This window comes from Mauremys mutica, chromosome 7 (assembly GCF_020497125.1).
Source record: "Mauremys mutica isolate MM-2020 ecotype Southern chromosome 7, ASM2049712v1, whole genome shotgun sequence".
NCBI lineage: Eukaryota > Metazoa > Chordata > Testudines > Geoemydidae > Mauremys > Mauremys mutica.
Window position 1 is genome coordinate 106,983,263 of NC_059078.1, and position 23,216 is coordinate 107,006,478.

At 41.7% G+C, this 23,216-nt stretch overlaps 1 protein-coding gene and 1 long non-coding RNA gene across 3 annotated transcripts in view; one reads left to right on the forward strand and one right to left on the reverse strand.

Moving 5' to 3' along the window:
• DOCK1 (dedicator of cytokinesis 1) overlaps window positions 1-23,216 on the reverse strand; it is a 561,291-nt gene that overhangs the window by 176,678 nt on the left and 361,397 nt on the right. The window lies entirely within an intron of this gene.
• Window positions 764-7,145, forward strand: LOC123374022. The gene is made up of 3 exons (XR_006580982.1): window positions 764-892; window positions 5,438-5,612; window positions 6,800-7,145. It is a non-coding gene; the product is annotated as an uncharacterized LOC123374022 (long non-coding RNA).

Sequence of the window (23,216 nt, forward strand, 5' to 3'; positions counted from 1 at the left end):
ACCTCCCGTCCTCATGGCGCAGACTGTGACCTGACATGCTAAATTTCACGCCAGAGAGAATTTTTCTGACTGAGTCATAAAAGCTTGGAAATAGGGTTTTATAATGGAAATGCGACTTTTAAAGAATTGTAAGCCAAGGCCATGATATTAGGAAACTGGGATCACTTTAAGGTGATACTGTAAGTTTGGCTTTCCAACATTTTTTCAACAAATGCATATTCTACAAAACAAAGCTAAGCTTGTAGGCACAGGGCTCAAAGATGGCCCCATCCAGCTGTCAGGTGGGTGCCAGCAGACCTGGCCCCCCCACAACCTGACAGCCCAACTGTCAGCCAAGTGGTGGAGCTCAATTTCACAGCAGGGAGCCTACCAGCAGTGAAACTGACATTCTTGTCAGTTTCATGGCTACTGTTATTTCACTTTTCAGATCAGGTTCTGGCTGTCAGCCCATGGGGGGCTCACAGTTGGAACCCTCTGACCCCTGTCCTGATGTGGGGCTCACAGTTGGGAGCCCTGCACCGGGATTACAGTTTAGGCTGTCAGTCCTGGGGGAAAGGAGCACGCCCACTGTGAGTCCTGTTGCCAGAGCTGACAGCCCGGAGCTCCACTGTCGCCACCTGGTGAGAGATGGAGGGTGGGGAGGAAGGACAAATATTTAGTTGATTTAGTTGGGAATTGGTCCTGCTTTGAGCAGGGGGCTGGACTAGATGACCTCCTGAGGTCCCTTCCAACCCTAATATTCTATGATTCTATGACAGTTGGACTTGGACTCTCCTCTCCCCCAGTCCCTCACTGGGAGGCAGTAGTGGGGCTCCGGGTTGTCAGTGCCCGGAGGTTGGGGGGGAAAGGCTTCAGCTGTTAGCCCCTGTAGAGCTGACAGCCAACAGCCGATGTAAGTAACTACACTGACATAAGCACTATGTCTCTCTCACAGAGGTGGAGTTATTATGTTGGTGTAGGCTATGTCTGCACTGCGTACCCTACAGCAGCACAGCTGCCAACGAAATAAAACCTCCCCCAATGGGGGGGGGGTAGCTTTGTCGGTGGGAGATGCTGTCCCGTTGACAAAGTGCTGTCAACACCAGTGCTTTTCATTGGTAAAATTTTGTCAGTCAGGGGTGTGTTTTTTTACACCCCTGACTGACAGAAGTTTTACTAACAAAAGTGCAGTGGAGACACAGTCTTATTTTGGCAGAAGCAGCACTGTAGTATAGATGCTGACATAATTAAGGTGACATAAGATGCCTTACATTGACCTAACTCTGTAGTGTAGACCAAGCCTTGACTTTAGCAGAGGTACAGAACTTAGCAACAATTTATTAACAGTTTGTGATTGCACTGTACCCATTTTTTTATTTAAAGACAGATGCTATAAAAAGAAATTTTAAAGAAGAAAATTACAATGTGGTGCTCTGTCACACAAAACAAAAATCCCACCACCAGTGCCTTCTATCTCAACTGTTTGATTCAGATTTTATTATTTATTAGTAAAATTTATCACCACAAAATTGTCAAATGTAGTGGAATTCAGTTCAGCTGTCTTATATTTCATATCAACAGAGTAAAATAAAAGTAAGAAAAAGGTTGTGTACAATGTGCTGAGCTATATCAAAATGCAAAAGTCTGCTGGATATTCAGGTAGCTATATTTCAAGAAGATACTAAGAGTTGCTGAATTTGTGTTCTATCACACCTGTTAGAAATTACTACCATTCCAAAGGTTGCGTATTAAAGTACAATTCAGCTAGTTATTGCAGTGCTAGAATCAGTAAGGCAAAAGATGTTTTTTACTAGTGTCCTGCTTTGGGAGGAAACATTAAGTTCTAAAAAGAGACATAACTGAAAAAAATGAATGAACTCATGCACATTGCAGGAATGTGAACTGTAGGCAAATTTCTCAACAACGCATAAGAGTTCTAACTAGGAACTTGGCAAGAAGTTTTCAAATACGTTGCCATACCTCATAGACTATCCCCTCGGTTTTCTGCTGACAGTACAGTATTTTGTAACTTTAAAATTTCTGATGATACATAGACTTGAATAAATGTAAAGCTTACTCAAGATAATTATGGATAAATACAACACGTTTAATGAAATCATTTCTCCATGTCGCAAATTATTTGATATTTCCATCAATGTTACAATCAGCTGTTAAGGCAATTGCTGATGACTGAATAAAACATGTAATATAACTGGAAAAAGTCATTCTTTATTCTTTCAAGCATTCAAATACCTTGTCAGATGTCCATCATAAAGTGCTAATAAGGTGCAACAGAATAATCTGTAGATGAAGGAGGCGTCAAAAGGTCAGTTTAACACCACTTCAGTGTTGTTAGATATAAATTAGGTATGCCTCAGCAGCAATTTAATTCCCTGGAAAGGTCTCTTTCTCTCTCTGTTACCAAGACAGTAAAGCTAATCATGAAGTCAGATGGGCAAAAAGTTTCGCAGTGAAAGCTAGCTAAAAATAATTTTGTTCTCAGCCCCAGATCTTTGATGCAAACAGCAGGGAAATGAGGACAGAGAGTTTACTAAACTTAAACACCCAGGAGGAGAGCTACCTGCCCATCACCCAGATTCTCTTATACCAGGCATTTAGGTGGTTCCAATACAGGGGTCCAGGGCTCCTACCAGAGAACCCATAATGTGGGGTAGGCTCTCCTCAGCCTACTTCCCAGGACTCAGGCTGGAGGTGGGGGACAGAGGGTGCACAAGGGTAGGGACCTCGGCCCACAAGGTCTCATCATATCCCATGAGCCCAAGGCCCACCAGCAAAATCCCAGGCCTTTTATCGTTGGGTACCAATCATTTTATACTTTTAACCGCACTGGAAAGCAGCCACAGGGGTACCAGTGACGAGCTTGGTCACAGCCCACTCAGCAATGCTGCCTGGTATCACAACTCCTGCCCCCATTCATTTCTTCACTTTCCGTAGCCATATGTCAGTGTCTCCATCTGAGAAATGTAGACAATCATCCCTGAAAAATGCAGGCCAATTATGACAGACAAACAGCCAGAGAGACACATACATACACAAAGAAATCCCCCCAAGTGGTATAAAGATTCAACCCTCAATATAATGGAAGAGAATGATACGATTGTTCATACAGACAAACATACAAACATACAAACAGATCTACTTTGTTGGTCTGAGAATGCTTGTTCTTTAAATGGATCACTAATGTTGGTAAAGTGGAAAACCTTACTGCAGCTTTAGATAAGCTTGTTTTGATCTAAACAGTGGGCATGTTGTCATATTTTAACACAAAACATTACATTTTTAAAAGGCACTGGTGTGTGTAGAGAGAGGAAGAGGAGACATGGGGGAGGAGGAAATACTGGTTAGCATGCAGAGAGCATTGGTTGCACATGGTTTAATTTGAACTGTTAATCCAGGGCTAACACCAGTGTTGGTGCTAGCCTGTAGCAAAGAGGCAGGACAGGCTACATTTCTTGGCAAGAATAAGTGCCATCTAGTCCAAGCTTCTGGCAGTCAGAGGTTTAGAGACACCCAGAGTATGGGCTTGCATCCCTGACCATCTTGGTTAATATACTACATGAACTGATCTAATTCTTTTTTTAATCCAGTTACACTTTTGGTCTTCGCAACATCCCATAGCAATAAGTTCCACAGGTTGACTGTGTATTCTATGAAGAAGTACTTCCTTACGTTTGTTTCAAACCTGCTGCCTATTATTTTCATTGGGTGACCTCCGGTTCTTGTGTGATGTGAAGGAGTAAATAACACTTCCTTACCCACTTTCTCCACACCATTTATGATTTTACAGACCTCCATCATATCTCCCCTCAGCTGTGTCTTTTCCAAGCTCAACAGTGCCAGTCTTTTTAATATCTCCTCATGTAAAAGCTGTTCCATATCCCCTAATAATTGTTGTTGCCCTTCTCTCTATTTTTTCCAGTTCAAACATATCTTTCTTGAGACGGGACAATCAGAACTGCATGCAGTATTCAAGGTGTACCAGTGATTTATATAGTGGCATTATATTTTCTGCCTTATTATCTATCCCTTTCCTAATAGTTCCTAGCATTCTGTTAGCTTTTTTGACTGTCACTGCACATTGAGCAGATGTTTTCAGAGAACAATCCATGATGACTCCAAGATCTCTTTCTTGAGAGATAACAGCTATTTTAGGCCCCATCTTTTTATAGGTACATTATTTTACATTTATCAACAATGAATTTCATCTGCCATTTTGTTGCTCAGTTTTGGGAGATCCCCTTGTGACTCTTTATAGTCAATTTTGGACTTAACTACCTTGAGAAATTTAGCATCGTCTGCAAACTTTGCCACTTCACTGTTTACCCCTTTTTCCAGATCATTTATGAATATGTTGAACAGCACTGGTCCTGGTACAAACCACTGGGGGTAAAGGACATCAAGCAACAGGGGATAGGTGGGAGTGGAGGGGAAGGGTGGGTAAAGGAAAGGACCTGTCTTGTGGGCAGGAGGGGTAGTTGTGGTAATGTTAGGGAGAAGGAAGTGTTTGAGCAGGGGGAATCAGGTTGCTGCAAGAGCTCAGAGTGCCTTTGAAGGTGGGGATGATGTAAGGTAGAAAGAGGGTTGAGAAACTGAGAAGCATTTACCAAAGACAAATGTACCCGTTTGTCCTCAGTGCTAAGGATCCTGAAGCCATATCCTATCAGAAACGTACAAATTGTGATGAATCTACATTTTGGGTGGTTTTTTTCTATAAGTAATGTATTTTTATTTTAAAAAGGAGTTTGCAAGGAGCATAAAAGCTAAGCAATTGCTAATATTCCAATTTAAAGAACAGTTTTTAAAAAAATGTTTGGTTTTATCATCATATTAGCAATAATCACTCAAAATATCGCAACATGGAGAAAACAGAATGAAACTCTTTGCCAAGGAAAAGAAATACTTGTCACTGATTTTGTTAGTAGCATAATCCAATTTGTGTCCAATGATTATTGTTTTTCTTTGTTGGATGTGAACCTCGGAATAGAAGGTAAAAGTATCTTATTGGGAAAAAAAGCTCAAGGTTGCATTCTAATTATGGGCCTGACCCTGCAAACGCATACTACCAAGCGGACTTGTTTACTACCATAATATTTGGTAGCAAGTCTCTGGGCTTGGCAGTGAGCGTTTGCATATTTGGACCCTAATGAAACACCCATGGTTGGCCTGGGTGGCAGGACTACAAAATTGTAGTGTAGAAGTTCGGGCTCAGACTAGAGCCCAGACTCTGGGATCCTCCCCCTTTACTGCGTCTCAGAGACCGGGCTCCAGTGTGAGCCCAAACCTTTTCACTACAATATTAAAGCCTTACAGCCCAAACCTCACAAGCCCGAGTCAGCTGACCAGCACCAGCCATTGGTATTATATTGCAGTGTACATGTATCCTAAGACTGCCCAATGTAATTGTGCCGTTTTGATAAAGAATTCCATTTTCAAGCAGGTGTCTGCCAGTTTTGTTCATCTCACATACCCCGTGATAAAATGATAGCTTAAGTCTTAATATTTGGAAGAATCATCTCCTCCCATGAGGAAACAAAGAGAAGCTTCAGATTTTTCATCTCCTTGTGTAAGATCTGAACTGAATCCTACTGCCAGTTAATCACTAGATATTTCAGGTGAGTAATTACCAGGTGCTACTACAAAGTTCTTCCTCTTGCATTTTCTCCTAGTATCTCAAATACTTCATATAACTTTGTTACTGCTCCCTTAATTTGAGATTAAGGAAATCAGCATTCCTTTGACAGGCAGATTCCTTGAGCAATCATTTCAATCGCTGATATTTATTTTACTTAGTTCAGAAAGGCTAAACGGTGTCTGAAGGGCCAAAATCCATGTGCTGTTATGTAAAAACCTGACTTTATACATTGTTTAAAGAAAAACAATGTATTTTTTTAAATACTAGTACTAGTTATATGTTACGTGTTAACCTGAAACCATGAGCAGAGACATTATGTAATCTTTGACTATTGGCTATTGTGCTTATCTTGTCTTACTGCTAGACCTATTGAGGGGCTCGGGACCACTCACCCCATCACTTCCCTCCGCCTAGGAAAAATCCATATAATCCTTTGTAATCAATTGATTGGCAGTGTCTCTGAGCCTAATAAGCAAAGTGACACTCTGCCAGCGCTGTGCATAATAAACCCACGTGCTTGAGTCTACATGGTGTCCATTTTGTTTCCTTCAGTTTCCCAGATAAAAATGATCTGTCCTATAGTTATAGGACAGTGTAATGAAACTGATTAAATGAGAATATTTGTTTGTTATTTCACAGACCATTCTATATTTAAATGGAATTTTCCCAAAAGTTTAGACATGTTTCTGAGGCTCTAGATTTAGAAAGAACATCTTCCCTATTAAAAACGGTGTATTCGTCAATTAGCTAACCCAAGGTAAAATCCTAGTGAAGACAAAGCAGTCTGTAGTTTTAATTTGTCGGTAGGTTGAGTTAAAGACTATAGGGGAGTTTAGCATTTATCGTGACCTGCTAACTCATGTGAAAACTACAAACTGCCTTGTCTTCACTAGGATTTTACCTCACGTTAGTTACCACATATTAGCTAAGTTGAATTATGAACACGCCTTTGTTTTAAGTGAAGACAAGCCCTTCGGGGTGATGTAATATATTTTGAGAGGGAAATAACTGGAGGGGGAATTTAGATGTCACTATATGAGTGTCCCCAATAGAGTTGTGAAAATTTGATTATGGGTATGTCACATTTGACTTTCATTTGGTTAAGTTGTTTAAATTAATTTTCTAGGCATTTATGCTGGAAGATATTAAATTCCATTCTCTTTCCAGATTTTGACTGTCATATCTGAAAATGTATACGGCACATAAGAACTGTTCTACAAAAGAAGAAACACATGCAAAAAAGATTTATCCCCAAAGCTTTCTAATCTCTCTCCAGAGCCTTCTGAAGTGCAAAGCTACAAAGTGCCAGCTGGTAACACAGTCGTTTTCTAGTGGACTGTGGGTTTCTTTGTTAAAGTTGAGAAAATATTGTCTCCAAATGGCAAGTTACTTGGATTGATAAATCTTACTGCTAAATCCAGTAGCATGAAACCTGGTCCTGTAAGATCTCTCATGCCGCACTCTTAATGTTCCTCCTTTTATTGTTTATTGCTGCCCCCCAAATATAATATAAATTGATTAAAACAAACATTTTGAAAAGTATTGGAAATTACCTTGCTTCTGCAGTGTAGATATGATTTGCAAGAAACCATTTCTTGGAACACTTTGAGCTTGAAACTTTGCTCCAGGTGGCTGAGCTTGCAAGACTGTTATAAATGGTTGTAATGGGTGGCTGCAACATCTTGGAATAAGTCTTAATCTTAGGTCCTACTAAACCACAGCCATCTAGAATGTTTTCTGTTAAATGTGGACATGAGGAAACAAGCTTGTCAGCTGCACTGGTTCTCCTAATGCCATCCAACATGCAGCACCGTGCATTTGGAAATTACCCAAAAACTCCAATGCTGCTAGGAACTGTAAGATCGGGATTTCATAAATCCCACAATGCACTGACATCGAAGATGAAAGTCACACTAAGAGGAAGTGACAAAAATGTTGTATCAGAATCAGTTCTGCTCTGTGAATTACTCCTGGGGGAATTCTGTGCCAAAAAATTAAAAAGTCTGCACACAGTATTTTAAAATTCTGCAAATGTCAAAATAACACTACATAATCATGCCAGTTTCAATTATTTTGGTAATTTATTTCAAAATACCTGTCAGCAAGTATGTCTGTAACAATACAGACACACTCAAAAATTCCCCCAGGAATAGAGAGTTAGAGAAACCCCTATGACAACCCAGTTCCTGCTTCTCTGCCCCCTTCCCCCCAGAGCCCAGCTGGGGGGCCAGACACTCACACTCCCTTCCCCTCAGGGCCCAGCCACGGAGGCCCTCCTTGCCCAGATATCTGCCCCTTCCACCCTCCCAGAGCCCAGCTGTAGGGTTGCCAATTTTCTAATCACACAAAACTGACCACACTTACGCCACCCCCAGCCCCTTTTCTGAGGCCCCGCCCCTGCCCTGCTCCTTCTCCGAGGCCCTGCCCCCATTCGCTCCATCCCTCCTCCCTCCACTGCTCGCTGTCCTCCACCCTTACTCACTTTCACCAGGCTGGGGAAGGGGGTTGGGGTGCAGGAAGGGGTAAGAGCTCTAGATGGGGGTGCAGGCTCCGGGGTGGGGCCAGAAATTAGGGGTTTAGGGTACAGGAGCAGGCTCTGGGCTGGGGGTTGGAGCGCAGGAGGGGATGTGGGCTCTGGGAGGGAGTTTGGGTGTAGAAAGAGCTCAGGGTTGGGGCAGGGGGTCGGAGTGTGGGAGGGAATATGGGGTGTGGGCTCCAGGAGGGGGCTCAGGGCTGGGGTAGGGGTGAGGGCTCTGGGAAGGGATTTGGGTGCAGGAGGGGGTTCTGCCTGGGACAAGGGGTTGGGTGCAGGAGGGTGTCCAGAGTGAGGGCTCCAGCTGGGCGGCGCTTAACGCAGGAGGTGCCTGGTAAGCAGCGTAGCAGGCTCCACATGGCTCCCGGAAGCCACCGGCATGTCCGGCTCCTAGGTGGAGAGGCCTGGGGGCTCTGCGCGCTGCCGACACCTGCAGACACCACCCCAGCAGCTCACATTGGCCACAGTTCCCACCTAATGGGAGCCATGAAGCCGGTGCTCAGGGCAGGGGCAGCGCGCAGAGCCCCCATGACTTCCCTTGCGCCCAGGAGCCGGCCATGCCTACCGCTTCCAGGAGCCGCACAGAGCCAGGGTAGGCAGGGAGCCTGCCTTAGCCCCGCTGACCGGACTTTTAGCGGCCCAGTCAGTGGTGCTGACCGGAGCTGCCAGGGTCCCTTTTCAACCAGGCATTCCAGTTGAAAACCAGATGCCTGGCAATCCTACCCAGCTGTGGGGGTCCCCAGCCCAGATACCTGCACCCCCTGTCCCCCACTCAGCCCAGACACCCACCCACTACCCCTCAGAGCTTGATGCTTGGTCCCAGGCTTGCACTGGTTTTCCTGCGCACCACCCGCTCCTTCTCTCAGGGCATATGGGGAACTTCAACTGCCAGGAACCCTCTAGCTCCTTTCCTCTTCCCCCGACAGTGTCTTCTACATGCAAGCTGGGCTCTGTGTAAGCAGCCCATTTCTGTGGGGAAAAGGAAATTCTGCGCAAAAACCATTAATTTCTGCAAAATTCTGCATTGCGGAGTGGTGCTGAATTCCCACAGGAGTAAATGAAGGTACTAAACCACTGCAAGGACAAATGAGACAGCCAATAATTTCATGCAACCAATGACATTGGAGCAATGCATTTGCTTAGGATGACATTCGCCCTGGGAAAAGGGCCTGCACAAAGAGTATGCACCACTGAAGTCCCTTTTGACCCTTCGTGACCTGAATTTCACTCTCGATGGCCACAGCTAGACAGCTGGTTTATAATGCCAAGTTACACTGTAGGTAGCTTCTGTATGAATATCTGTACTGATTTTAGGATATAAACCTTTATGTAATTTCCATATGTCTGAACCATCTGGTATCAGGAAGAAAAAAGAATCCACACTACTTATTTAGATTATTCTGCAAGGGATGTTCCAACTGTCGAAGAAAAACTCAGTTCTCGCTTTTATGTTTGGGTGCAGCAAAATCAAAATACTTTATTATTTCTCTAGTGAACACAAGAGGGAGAGAGTGTCAGGAACTGGGTTGCCCCTTGTCCTGGACGGATCTCTCTCAATTAGTAAACAATCATAATAATTTTTATACCTTCTTAACAGACAGTGGCTAGCAAACCTGGAGACAGTAAAAGTAAACATTTGCATTTGTTTATACATAAGCCTATTCGTTATCTTATTTGTCTGCAATACTAGAACAGAAAACAAGACTGCAATTCACAAGGTCGTAACGACTCTTCACACAATTCACTCTGCACCAGATACAGGGTAACATCTTAACCTCTGCTAATTAGCTAACATACATTAAGATCCCTTCAAACCTTTATTAATTAATTCTTGGCCTCCACACTACCCTAAGAGCCAGAGCATGAAAAGGACAAAGCAAACCAGTCACTTAAACTACAGTTAAACCATCCCATGGCTTGCAAGGTTCAAATGCTTATTGAAAACTGGGGTAGAAAACTAGCCAATCAGGAAAAGAGATTTGCTCTGGGATAATGAAGGACAGTGCGATCCAGAAAAGAGGTGAGCTTACCTATCCAAGGAGACTCTTGCTTACCCTTGCCAGGACTCATAGGGTGTGTCTACAGAGCATCTGGGAACGAGCCTCCCAGCCTTGGTTGACAGACTTGTGTTAGCAGGGCTTGCGCTAGCATGCTAAAAATAGCCTTGTAGACATAGCTTTGGCGTGGCAGCTCAGGCTGGAGTTCAGGCACTCAAGCTGGGAAGGTGGAGATGAGGCAACATCTACACAGTTATTTTTAGCACAGCAGTTTGAGTCTGTGAACCTGGGCTTGGAGGTTTATTCCCAGGTGGGGTATAGACATACCCAACGAGACAGCGAGGGATCACTGAAAAGGAGGCAATTTTTAGACTCCAAGGGGATAAGAGATGAGTTTTTGCAGTTGCTCAAGATACAACCATATTTCTAAGAAAGTTTCTAATTCACTTAAAGATATTCTTCACTAATCAGCCTGAGATGTGTTTAGGTTTTTTTTTTAACCTTTTATTTTATTATATTCTCACTAATTTCCTCATATTAAACTGTTTTTAATTTATAATACACTAAATCTGGATTATGGTGCTTGCTAATGGGGAGTATGTAGGGCAGGGGGATGTTCCCAAAGAAAGGACACTGACTTCTCGCCTTAGGAAGCAAAAGCTGAGTGGTGGCAGTGGTTAAGGATACGTTTATGTCACCGAGGACATGGAAGTCACAGAATCAGTGACTTCCAGAGACCTCCCTGACAATTTCTGCTTCAGCCCCAGGGGCAGCAGGACTCTGGAGCGGACAGCCAGTGGGGCCCTGGCAGGGTTCTGGTGACAGCAGCGACAAATGACAAAGGGCCCTCTGCAAAGTTCCAGGGAGAGGTTACAGACTCCTGATGGGACCCTCCTCGGGGTTCCAGCGATGGGTGACAGCTTCACAGGGGGTGGACGGGCGAGCAGCTGGGGTGTCCCATTTTCTCTTTGGGAAATATGGTCATCCTGCAGCTCCCCGCTACCACGGTGGTGGGGGAAACCATGGAGCTGCAGCAGCAAAAGTCACAGACATGTCACGGCTTCCGTGAATTTTCGTTTATTGCCCAAGACCTATCCATGACTTTTACTAAACATAACCATGATAAATCTTAGCCTTAGCAATGGTCTGAACGTTTAATTAAAAAGCATGGTTATAGCAGGGATAAGCATTCCCAAAAGTGTTACAAAGGGCTGACTATGGTTAGTTGGTATAAAGACCTACAGACCAGAAGGATGGAAAACTTAGTTATAGAATTCTATAAAGCAAACTGAATGACATCTCCCTGCAAAGAGCAATCACACACAATTAGCCAGATGAGAACCAAAATAATATAAATTTTGTTGCTCCTAGACAACTGTATCATGACTTCACAAGCAACCCAAACAAGAATTTATTTCATCCAGCCACTGCATCAAGGCGTAAGCATCAATTTCATATCAGAAGATACATTTCTGACTCTAGTGGCCTTGTCTTTGAACATTCCAAGCTTGTAGCAATTACAAACACCTGACATAGGAGGTCCAAGACTGGAGAGAGACAGACACATCATGTGAGGATGAAGAATTGATTTGAAGCAGCTGGATTTTCCCTGACTCAGTAATTAAGCTACTGTTACAACCCTACTCAAGTGCCAGGACCAACACGCTAGAAATAATTAGAGCATTTTGCAGTGACTAACAATAGGAGCCTCTTGGTGAACAGTGAGATCCTGATATTGCCAAGTAGTTTATGAAGGGCAGTGAAAACACTTCTCTCGGAGAGGATATTTATGCTTAAATAGAGAGGACTTGCCAGGATGTCCAAACTCATATGCGCTGGACATTATGGAAAGTATGATGAAAATAAGAGGCTATTGAGAGGATCACACAATGCAACACCAGACTCTGACCAAGGTATTCTATAAGCTAGATGACAACATATTTGGTGTCACTAGGTACAAGATTAGCAAATAAAAAGTTAGAAACAGAATGGCACATGTTGTTCTTAACATTTTAAATAACGTAAGTTTTCATGTTTTCAATATGCTCTATAAAATGCTGCACTGAATGCCATAATAGGCATGCTAAAACTGAATACATGTACTGTTTTAGCTTCCCTGACTTTGTACCTGTCTAACTTGGAAAAATAATGCTTTTAAGAACTAAACATTTTTAAAATGTCTTTGATACTTGCATTATTTTTGTGACAACTCACAACAGTGCTATCTTTACAAAATCTCAACTTGAAGATAAAGATTTCTTCACACGTTCAGGATCTTTTCCTATGTTCTAACTTTATTTTTTAAAGTATCAAACACGTTGTTATTTAGGTAATTTAAAGGTTACCTAGGGGCAAATAGTCAAGTTTTTTTTAAATCTACTTACCTTAATACTTAATCTGCTACATTACAACTGTGAAGCTAACAACAAAAGTCTACCTATGCATTTCTTATGCACCATACATAATAAGTTAAGGTGACCAATGAGCCTAACAGGTTATGAAGTGATTAAATGAATAGTAAGCCTTAAACAGCAATCGTGCCACTCAAATATTACCGCTGTAATTCATGTATACTTAACGTTAATACAACATTTCTTCAGATTTGTATGTGATTGTAAACAAATAATAGTCTGATTAAACAAAAAACATTAAGTACTTAGGACTCCCTCAAATGTCACAAAAAAGATGACACAGGATTCAATAGAGGCCTCAAGTAATTACAGCTTTGAAAGTGTTTAGGATTCACTGAACCTCTCCTGAGAGAATTCCTTATTTCAGAAGGGCGGAGCACTGACAATTGGGGCAACAAACTTCTCTATCATAGACTTCACTTCTACCTGACAAAGACCTACTCCCACTTCCCTCATATGCAGGGTGGAATTAATAAGCCACATATATGCCACGAGTCATCAGAAAACGAGCAGCAGCTCACTGCAGGGTTTTAACACTTATTAATAGGATGGGTCAACAGAAGATTCTTGCCGCTAATGCTAGTCAGAAAATATATTTTTCCCTCTGTGGAAAATTTCAGTTATATCGCCCAGGGTGCACCCTGGTTTCCGCTCTTGATGGTGGGATACAAGGCATCATAGGGTCCAGCTGGGATGCTCCGCTTGCAGGAGAATGGGGACAAGAAGCAACTCCAATGAGGCACCCAGGTTGGCATATCAAAAATCAAAACATTTCAGTTTTCAGACAAAACTAAAAAAATTGGTGGTTTGGGTGCTTAGTTTCTTGATAAAAAACAACAAAAATCCACAGAAAGCAGATACAAAAAATAGCTTAGTTGAAAACCCAATTATCCATTGAAAACTAATTTTGAGGGACAAATTTTAACTAGCCCTACTAGGCACCTTGTAAAATGGTATTTTGATAGTGTATTATAAATCCAGATATTTTTATTAGACAGTTTTTGACTGTTTCGAAAAGGAGGGCAGGATTGACCAGGTCTTCTAGTTCAGCGGTTCTCAACCAGGAGTCCGCAGCCCCCACTTTCAGGGGGGCCCTGTGGTTGAAATCTGGTGTGACAAGTGTTGGCGCTCCCCTGTAGGGCTGAAGCTGGGAGTGGCACGGGGCTGAAGTGAGGTCCATGCTAACACACTGTTTGCAGGATAGTGGGACTTATAAAACTGATTAAAATTATGAAAAATTAATCACCCAAGTCTTACTGCATACTAAAATGTATGTATGCATGTGAAGGTTTGAACTAGTCACTGAATTTCATAGAATGTTTACAGATTCTTTATAAGAATAAGGATGCAAATTACACTGACTAAAGTAATAGCATGGGTGGCAACCAGGGGAAAGAAATGTAACATACAATACATGAAGAGTAAGACATGTACAAACTTTAGCATAATATATTATCCACAGAGTCAATACATACAACATTACAAGTCTGAGAGTGATGTACAGGGAGCTGCATGCCAGCTATATCCCTAAAGCACAAAATGAAAATATATTTCTAGATGCATTTTTATCTATCTACCTACCTACCTACCTACCTAATCTCTCAATCACTAGAAATTCCAAATATCTGCACAGCATAAATACAGACTGTTTTTGTAACAATGCCCAGGTTTTGCTGAGGGTACTTTTTCCATTCCATTAAAAATATTAAGTGACAACCCACTACAAAGTCAATTTACTGCGCTCAATTATTTTTCCATAGCACAGAAAACTAATTTAATTGCACAAAACAGAACAAAAAGCCTGAGTCCAAATCAAACCTACACATATCACCTCTGTAATACAGTATCATGAGTGCAATAAGCATTAAAATAGCAATACAGAAGTTTGTTGTTAATTTGTATACAAGTAATTTGTTATTAATTTGTATGCAACGTAGTGAGTAAGTCTCTTAAATTAGTCAAAAAAGTGAACATTATTCTGTGACAAGTTATTACTGGAAGATCATTTAGCTGTATAAATAAATGTGTTAATTTCTAAGTTGTTTTCAGTTGTGGTAAATATAGCTGTGTGTTTATGTTCAGAAAAAGGTTGCATTGTATCACACACAGTTGATAGGGCTTCAGTTTGCTTAATTCAGGATTACTTATTTAGACATTCAGGAAAGTGTAATCCACTTTCACTGACACATAGCCTTTGAATTTGGCCTGCTGAATCTAAGTGTAAGAAGTGTAACAGCCAGATTATACTTGGCCCTTTCCTGGGAGAACTGGTGGTTATGGTGGCTTTCATGTGTGGCTTGCACAAGGGCCAGCTACAATTAATTTTGCTCTGAGTGTTCAGAGCAGTATTGGCCTTCTCCCTCCATGTGCCTCTGGGGAGCACAGTGCCATCAAGGGTGAAGGGAGGGGTGGAAAAGAGATATGACCAGATCAAACCTACAAAAAGGCAGGTGCATACCCTTCTTGCATCATCATCATCATGTTCCCATTACACCTCTGGCATTTAGGACAGCGACGAAGCTCGTCCACTCCTGTCTGTTTCTGGCAAGTCTTTCTATGGTTCCTCAGCTGTGCCCCAGGTTTTTCAGCTCGGCTTCCACAGCTCTTCACCATGTTGTTTTCGGGCGGCCTCGTTTTCACTTGCCTTCAAGTGTCCATCTTATTGCTATTCTGGTGATGGAATCAGTTTCCATCCGAAGCACATGGCCAATCCATCTCCAACACCTTCTGGTAATGAGAGTGCTCATAACTTCTTGGCTGCAGTGTGTCAATAGATCTTGGTTTGAGATTGTTCTGGGCCAAAAGATATGAAGGATTTTTCTGAGGCAAGTTGTATGGAATGAAGACAGTTTGGACATGTCATACGTTCTCATTCCCCAGCATTCTGAACTATAAAGTAGTGTTGAAAGTACACAGTTCTCATAAATCTTGAGTTTGATTTTGGTGTTGTATTTTGATGATTTCCAGACTATTTAAACCCGTGAAAGTGTTCCTAGTTCTATTGATTCTGTTCCAGATGTTCTGGCTTCTTCCACCGTCCTGACTGATGGTGCTGACCATGTATGTGAATGTTTCTACATTGGTGAAAACATGATCCTCTATCCCAGGGGTCGGCAACCTCCCCAGGTTTGGTGGACCATGGCTCCCACTGGCTGCGGTTCGCCGTCCCAGGCCAATGGGACGGGAAACTGCGGCCAGTGGGAGCTGCAGTCAGCCGAACCTGCCGACGTGGCAGGTAAAAAACTGGCCACGCCCACCAGGGTGCTTACCCTGGTGAACCGCGTGCCAGAGGATGCCGACCCCTGCTCTGTCTGAACTGGTGATGGTGAGGCAATATTAAAGGTCATGATATCTGTCTTATTGAGGTTGATTTTCAGTCCAATTTGCTGGAGTCAAGTTGTTTTTGATTCTATATGGTGTTGGGTATGTGATAGGAGAGCAAGATCATCTGCGAAGTCCAGGTCTTCAAGGGATAAGAAGAATGACCGCTTAATGCCTCTTGGCATGTCTTCTGTTGTATGCTGCATTACCCAGTCAATGGGAATGTTGAAGAGGATTGCAGACATGACACACCACTGAAGTACGCCTGTTTTGACTTCAAAATTGAGCTCACTGTGATCAACACTGCATGTAAAGTTGGAATAGAAGCTTTTGATTATGTTGATTATATGGGGAGGGATTCCATATGCCCGCAGAATGTGTCATAGGCTGGTCTTCCAAATTCTATCAAAAGCCTTCTCAAAAGTCTATGAAGTTTATGTAGAGTTGCCATTGCCATTCTAAACATTGTTCTATTATGTTTCATAGAGTGAAGATCTGGTGTGTGCATCCATGCCCTTTCCGAAAACCGGCTTGCTCTTTTCTGAGAACGCTATCAACTGCCTCTGATTTACACTGGACTATGATCTTACACACTACCTTGCATGGCACAGATAAAAGTGTGATACCACGCCTGTTATTACAATCACTGAGAGTTCCTTTCTTTGGTTTATTCACTATAACCCCATTGGTCTACTCATCTGGCACTTTTTTCCTTTCCCAGACTGATGTAAATAGAGGGGCCAGGATAGATGCCTGGATAGGTCAGGGAACCTTCTTGCATACCAGTGACCTTAAGGAGGATTTGTGTGTCCCTGAGGGTACGTCTACACTACCCGCCAGATCGGCGGGTAGCGATCAATCTATTGGGGATCGATTTATCGCGTGTAGTGTAGATGTGATAAATGGATCCCCGATCACTCTCCCATTGACTGCTGAACTCCAGCTTGGCGAGAGGCAGAAGCAAAGTCGACGGGGGAGCGGTGGCCGTCGATCCCGTGTCGCGAGGATGCAAAGTAAGTGATTCTAAGTCGATCTAAGATACGTTGACTTCAGCTACGCTATTCCCATAGCTGAAGTTGCGTATCTTAGATCGATTCCCCCCCGCAGTGTAGACCAGGCCTAAGACAAAAACCCTTTCTGAATTTTCCCCAGGCAGTGCAGCACTGCATTACCACAATCCAGAGTTGCACCTTAAAGGCACGAACTAATCTAAATTAGTATACAAGGGCAGATGAGATGAATGTAGCCAGAAGTGGAACAACAAACAGAAAGTTAAAGGTCACCCCTACTTGAATATATATATATATTTTCTAGGTCCTCTTCATGTACGTTACATCAATGCCTCTCCCTTAGATTTGCTACTGATGTATGAGGGAGCATCTATAAGACTAAGGAAACATAAGTTACACTACCAAAAAAAATGACAACATGATTGGTAAGTTCACCTTCAGATGCCTTACTATTTTTCCCTCTAATAATATCAATGTGTTGGTTATGTGAGACAAGATCACACTGTGTACACAGTATATGTCTGCTCCAGCTATTCACATAAATAAAAAAGTATTTGAGAATTATTATTTGTGTTTTCTTGAGCCCTATTTGCTTGCTTCAGTTTGTTTGTAAAGAAAAATACATCAAAAATATTTTTTAAAAACCCATTAGTCAACATTAACTAGTCTACTTTCTAAAGAACGGTAATTTACATATTTTGCCCTTTACATTTCAAGGCTATACTATAAATAGACATCACTGCTATGATAACCTCAAGACATTTGGGAGTTTCATGTCACAAATGGTCTCGTCAGCCAACTAAAACTGAAAAGCCAGGTGTTTGCAGAAACCATTTTAGTTATGAGCAAAGTTTCTCAATATAAATATTAGGTCCCAATCCTGAGCAGGTGTTTGGGTTTGTCCTAGCACATCACAATTCAGGATATAGGCTTAAGTGAGTGAGGATGATTTGCGGCTGTGGAAATACCATGCTGCATTTCTTTGCAACATAAAACATTGTATCAGAGAGCTCATTTGCTCATCAGGGACCCCACTGAGAATCAAATGACTTTCCATCTTAAAGAGACCTGAGTTTTACTCTAACTGAGTCAAAAGTTTGGCTTCACTACTTGATAAAGACAATCTGCCCTTAGGTGAAACTTGTAGATCACAGAAACCGAAACCTGGCAAACAACCATAGCATAAATTCATCCAGCTGTATATGAAACATGACGATGTACATCTGAAAGAGAAAACGTTTAAGCTTTTTATCCTTTGTTTAGTAATACAAAACACACAATAATCTCCATTTACCCACAGTAATTGAAAATCTAATCATTGGTACGGCCACTGAAAACAACACAGGTCTGTTTTTTGAACAAGTCCAGTCCCCAGAACATGGGGATCTGTTTGACTAATTAAGCAAAGCTGTCTCTCCATGTTTCTTCATCCTCAGCTGAACTCAGTGTTTCCTTCTTTCATTTCAATGGGGGTTTATGGGTATTTAATAATAAATGTATTGTATGATGGACTGCTCAAATCTGGCAGGGTCAAGGCAGGTACAACACCCGCCTTCCAGGTGGTTTCTGAATTTAGGTCTAGTGAAAAATACTAAAATGACAATCCTAGCAATGTCCCCCATCTACAGAACAAGCACAGCCCACACTATCTTGGCAACATACATTAACTCCAAATTAGAGGGAAATTTTTAAAAATCCTTCTGACTGCTAGATGTTATTCCTCTAGTTAGGAGGGAATGTGAGTGGCAGGGCAGTGTGGGCTGCACTTGTGCTGATCTTCTTTGTAGATGGAGAATCTCTCTAAGACTGGCATTTTGGTACTTTCATCAGCCCTAAATTCAAAAGCCATCAGAATTTAGGAGGGATACCTGATATTCTGTACTGGCTCGTTAGCTGAGATTGCCAACAGCAATGCCACTTTTTTTTTTAAAGGCAGATACTGTGTGGTAACCCTAGATGTTATTAGCAATTACATTTTTTTTACTTGAGACACATCTCCTTACATTGCATTCAAGGAAGTCTCTGTTTTCACTGGAAGTAACTGTGGTAAAAAGAAAAGGAACGGAGAAAAGAAAGGGGTGGGAGAAAGAGGAGCAAGGAAGAAAGGAGAGTGGAAAGTGTTTCTCACCCCCACATCCCTTTTTATTTTATTTTTTAATTAAAAAGATTCAAAAGCCCCTTTTTTCAAGGAATCTATATATTAAGTTGGTCTTTCCACATATAGTTTTAACACAAGTTAGCAAGTCAAAATAAAACCCTAGGCTCCCCTGAAGTCTTTACCTTGACCTGCTAACATGTAAAAAATCCAGCAGACTACCTTGTCTTCAGCTGGATTTTACTTTGTGTTATTACCAGGTCAGAGCACATATTTTTTCCTAGTGAAGCCACACCCTCTAAGGACAAGGCACATCTGCTGGCAGTAATATTGACTCAGAATTGTTAAACACAGATTGATTGGCTGAAAATAACCTTCAGCAGCTGTTAGAAAAGTGGTCTACAATTCACACTTTCGCTGTACATTGGAACTATCTGCAAAGCATAATATGTGAATGATGATGCTAGTGAAATAATAGTAAGTTGGAGTGTGTAAACACTACTTCATAAAATAACAAAATTCTTTCAAATAAAAACATATTGATCTATATGCTGCCGAACAATTGCTGCTTCTAAACATTTTTTTAAAGAAACAAAATTAGCATCTACCTTTCTTTCTTAAAATGTTCTTTTTGGAGCACATGTGAATGCAATCTACTGAGAAAAACCCACATGATGAGATATCCTAAATAGAACATGACAGCTTGAGAGCTATCCCTTTCCTTGCCAACTACTCCTCTGTAACACAATATTCATAACAGGGAAAGAGTCAGATAAAGAGTGGCATTTATTGTGACACAGTAAGTGATGTGTTTATTTGTTCTGGATATTAAATGCGTGAAGCCATCACATCAGAGTTCCATCTCTCTTGAATAGATAATTTTATATAATCTCTGTATACTAGTCTACATGTACAGTATATCTCACTATAATAAACCCAATCAAAACAATAAAACAAGCTTTAAAGCTAAAAAATGGACTTGGATAAAAGAACAGAAGATGCTTGACCTATATTATTTTATTTCAAATTAATTTTCCGCCATCCAGCTTTAGTAGTTCTTATTTTCCCATCCTCTGAATAAGACCTAATAGGTGACAAATCAGTTTCCTAGTTTTGGGCATTAGGAGATTGTAGTGATATGTTCTGCTAACCCACTGTAGTTTATATCATTCTGTTTCACAACTGGGGCATTAAATAGTTTTAAATCAAAAGGCTGTCCCTTTTTCTGCTCTGTGGCCACTCCTGTGGCTTTGAAAATTGAGTATGAGAAATCATTCTTTATGGCAACCTCTGTAGCTCCAAGCAAAGCAATTTAGAGAACATTTTTACCACAGCAGTTTCTACATATTGCTTCTGTTACAAATTACTTTGCTTTGACAACAGTTACAAAATATGCTGTTTAAGTAATACAAATGGGTTATCAAATTACCATGATGTAAACAGATAGGAAAGTTGTTTCCTATCAACAAATCCATTATAAACTAGCAACATAACAGGAATATTTACTCAGCAGCTATTCATTCCTGCTAATTTGGCACAATGTTATTAGAGGTGAAGCTTTAAATGCAATTCACTCAAATATTTCAGTGTAATTTGCTAATGCAGTACGTGTTGCCTAATCCATCTTTTTCTATTAAAAAGGTGCAACAAACATCCTTGCTAACATCAAAAATCATTATTCAATTCTGATCAAAGTATTTATGTTCCAATTATAATTATTATTAATAAAAGTCCGAATAAACTTGACATTTAAGATATTTTTGGCATATTACGCACCTTCTCTATACTCCATGCTCTAAAAGCTGTAAGCTGTTAAAATGTTATTAGTTAATTAGGTTCATTTGCTCTTAAGAGTCCCTATAAACCTATAAATTAGACATAATTATAACATTTTCATATAAATAACTAATTTTCATAACAAACAGTCAAGGTTTTAAAACTGAGCTGAATGAAACTCAAGTACTTCACTACACAAAAGCTTTTTTTGCTTTATAACCTTGAATAATTTCTCCAGTTACTCAGTGAAAATAAGATGTATGCTCCTTTCAACTACAGTTAGGGCCTGTTGTTCATATGCACAACCACTACACAGGGAAGTGGCGCTGATTAGGGAAGAAGACAATAAACCTGAGTTCTATTCTGGACTATCACTGACTCACTGTGTGAACATAAGGAAATGACTTCACTTCCCTGTGCTTTACCCATTTGTTTAAGGGCATAATGCCACACATCTTCCTAAAGTGCTTTGATATCTGTGGATGAAAGCCTAAGTACAAAGTTTCAGAGTGGTAGCCATGTTAGTCTATATCAGCAAAACCAACGAGGAGTACTTAGAGACTAACACATTTATTTAGGCATAATAAATAATGTGCTAAAACCCACTTCATCAGATGCATGGAGTGGAAAACACAGTGGGAAGATATGCACAGTACATGAAAAGATGGGAGTTGCCTTACCGAGTGGGGGGTCAGTTCTAATGAGACTGTCGCAATCCGATACGAAGTTATGGCTTTGAATGGCCAATTGTCGGTCCACGGCCATCTTGTCCTGTTAAAAGGACAGGACTGCCTCCATCTTGGACTAGGTACTTGTATATAGGAGAGAGCAGAGACTCAATCCTGCCCAGCAACACTGGCTGTGTATGTCCTCCTGTTTTTGTTTTTTCTCTCTCCTGCTGGGCCATCTAAAGGTCAGGCTAGTTCTGTGTGTGTGAAGGCCTGATTCTGCCCGGCAACCTGTTTTTTGGGTCGGTCGTCTGGAGGTCAGGTTAATCCTGCCCAGCGACTCACTTTCCCACTCTTTTTGGACCCAGTCATCTAAGGGTTAAGCTTGTTTACTTGTGAACTCCAGTGTGCCGTGTGCAAATCCTGCTGACGTGGGTGGCAACGGCTTGGAACCTGGAGGGAGGAGGGACCAGGGAGCCAATCAGATACCGACACGAGGGAGTGAGACCTCTCAATAAAACTAGGTTCCCCCCCCCCCAAATTTGTGTGGAGCATCCGCGTGTTAGCTGAAGGACCTGATCAACCTTTCGGCCAGGGTCTCCTCCCGGTAAAGCGCGCTCGTGTCGTATCGTTTGGATTCATTGTCGTTTGGACCCGATCCCTGTCAGCTCGTCATACTTCCAGTGTCTGTTTTGCTGGTCAGCTGCGCCTGGAGTGCGGTATTTGTTTTTTGATATTTGACAGTTAGCTTATCTAGCCTCTTATTTTTCCCCTCCCTAACTCGGTACCAAGTATCTACTCAGGATATCAGGATTGTATTAATGAGCTCAGAATTGCACAATTGCTTAGCTAGCTTGTATAGTTGTTCTAGTTGTTAGTGAATTGTTAATTGCAAACTGTTTTATGCGTGTGAATCACTGCTCTGTCTTTGTCCGGAATGCATGAATCTGGGAGCTGTCTCCACCTGGAGATTAACAGACCAAGGGGTTCCCGTCCCCGCGGTCTGAGTGAGTGGAATCTGCCCAGCTGCAGCCGCACCACACTCTGGGTTACCCTTAGTGTGAAAGCAAGGGTGGCTGAGGCAGTGGCCCGTGGGTCTCTGTTCTGTGTTGCACCGGGTACCGCCCTGACGAACCCGATTCCCATCTTGTAAGACTGGTATGTCTGCCTATTTGGTGTGGTGTGGTGAGCAGTATAAAGTGTATTATTACTGTGTTTTGGGGTATGTTTGTACTTTTGATACCATCCCAACCAAAGTTGCCTACTCCCCCGGCCCAAGTTGTAATTATCCCCCAAATAAACGCTGCCACTTGGCTTTTCACTGTTATTCTGATCCTGCCTGTTTTTCCTCACTCAATACCAAGCTTAACAAACCGCAATCTATTTCGGACAGAGACAATTCAATTAAAGTGGGCTAAAATCAACAGGAGGAAAAAAATCACTTTTTTCATCACAAATAGTTGACAAGAAGGTGTGAGTAACAGTAGGAAGATACAACCGCATTTGCTCCAATCCCCTCAGAGACAAACACCTACAGGATCTCTATCAAGCATTTTAAAAACTACAATACCCACCTGCTGAAGTGAAGAAACAGATTGACAGAGCCAGAAGGGTACCCAGAAATCACCTACTACAGGACAGGCCCACCAAAGAAAGTAACAGAATGCAACTCCCATCTTTTCATGTACTGTGTATATATATCTTCCACTCCATGCATCTGATGAAGTGGGTTTTAGCTCATGAAAGCTTATGCCCAAATAAATTTGTTAGTCT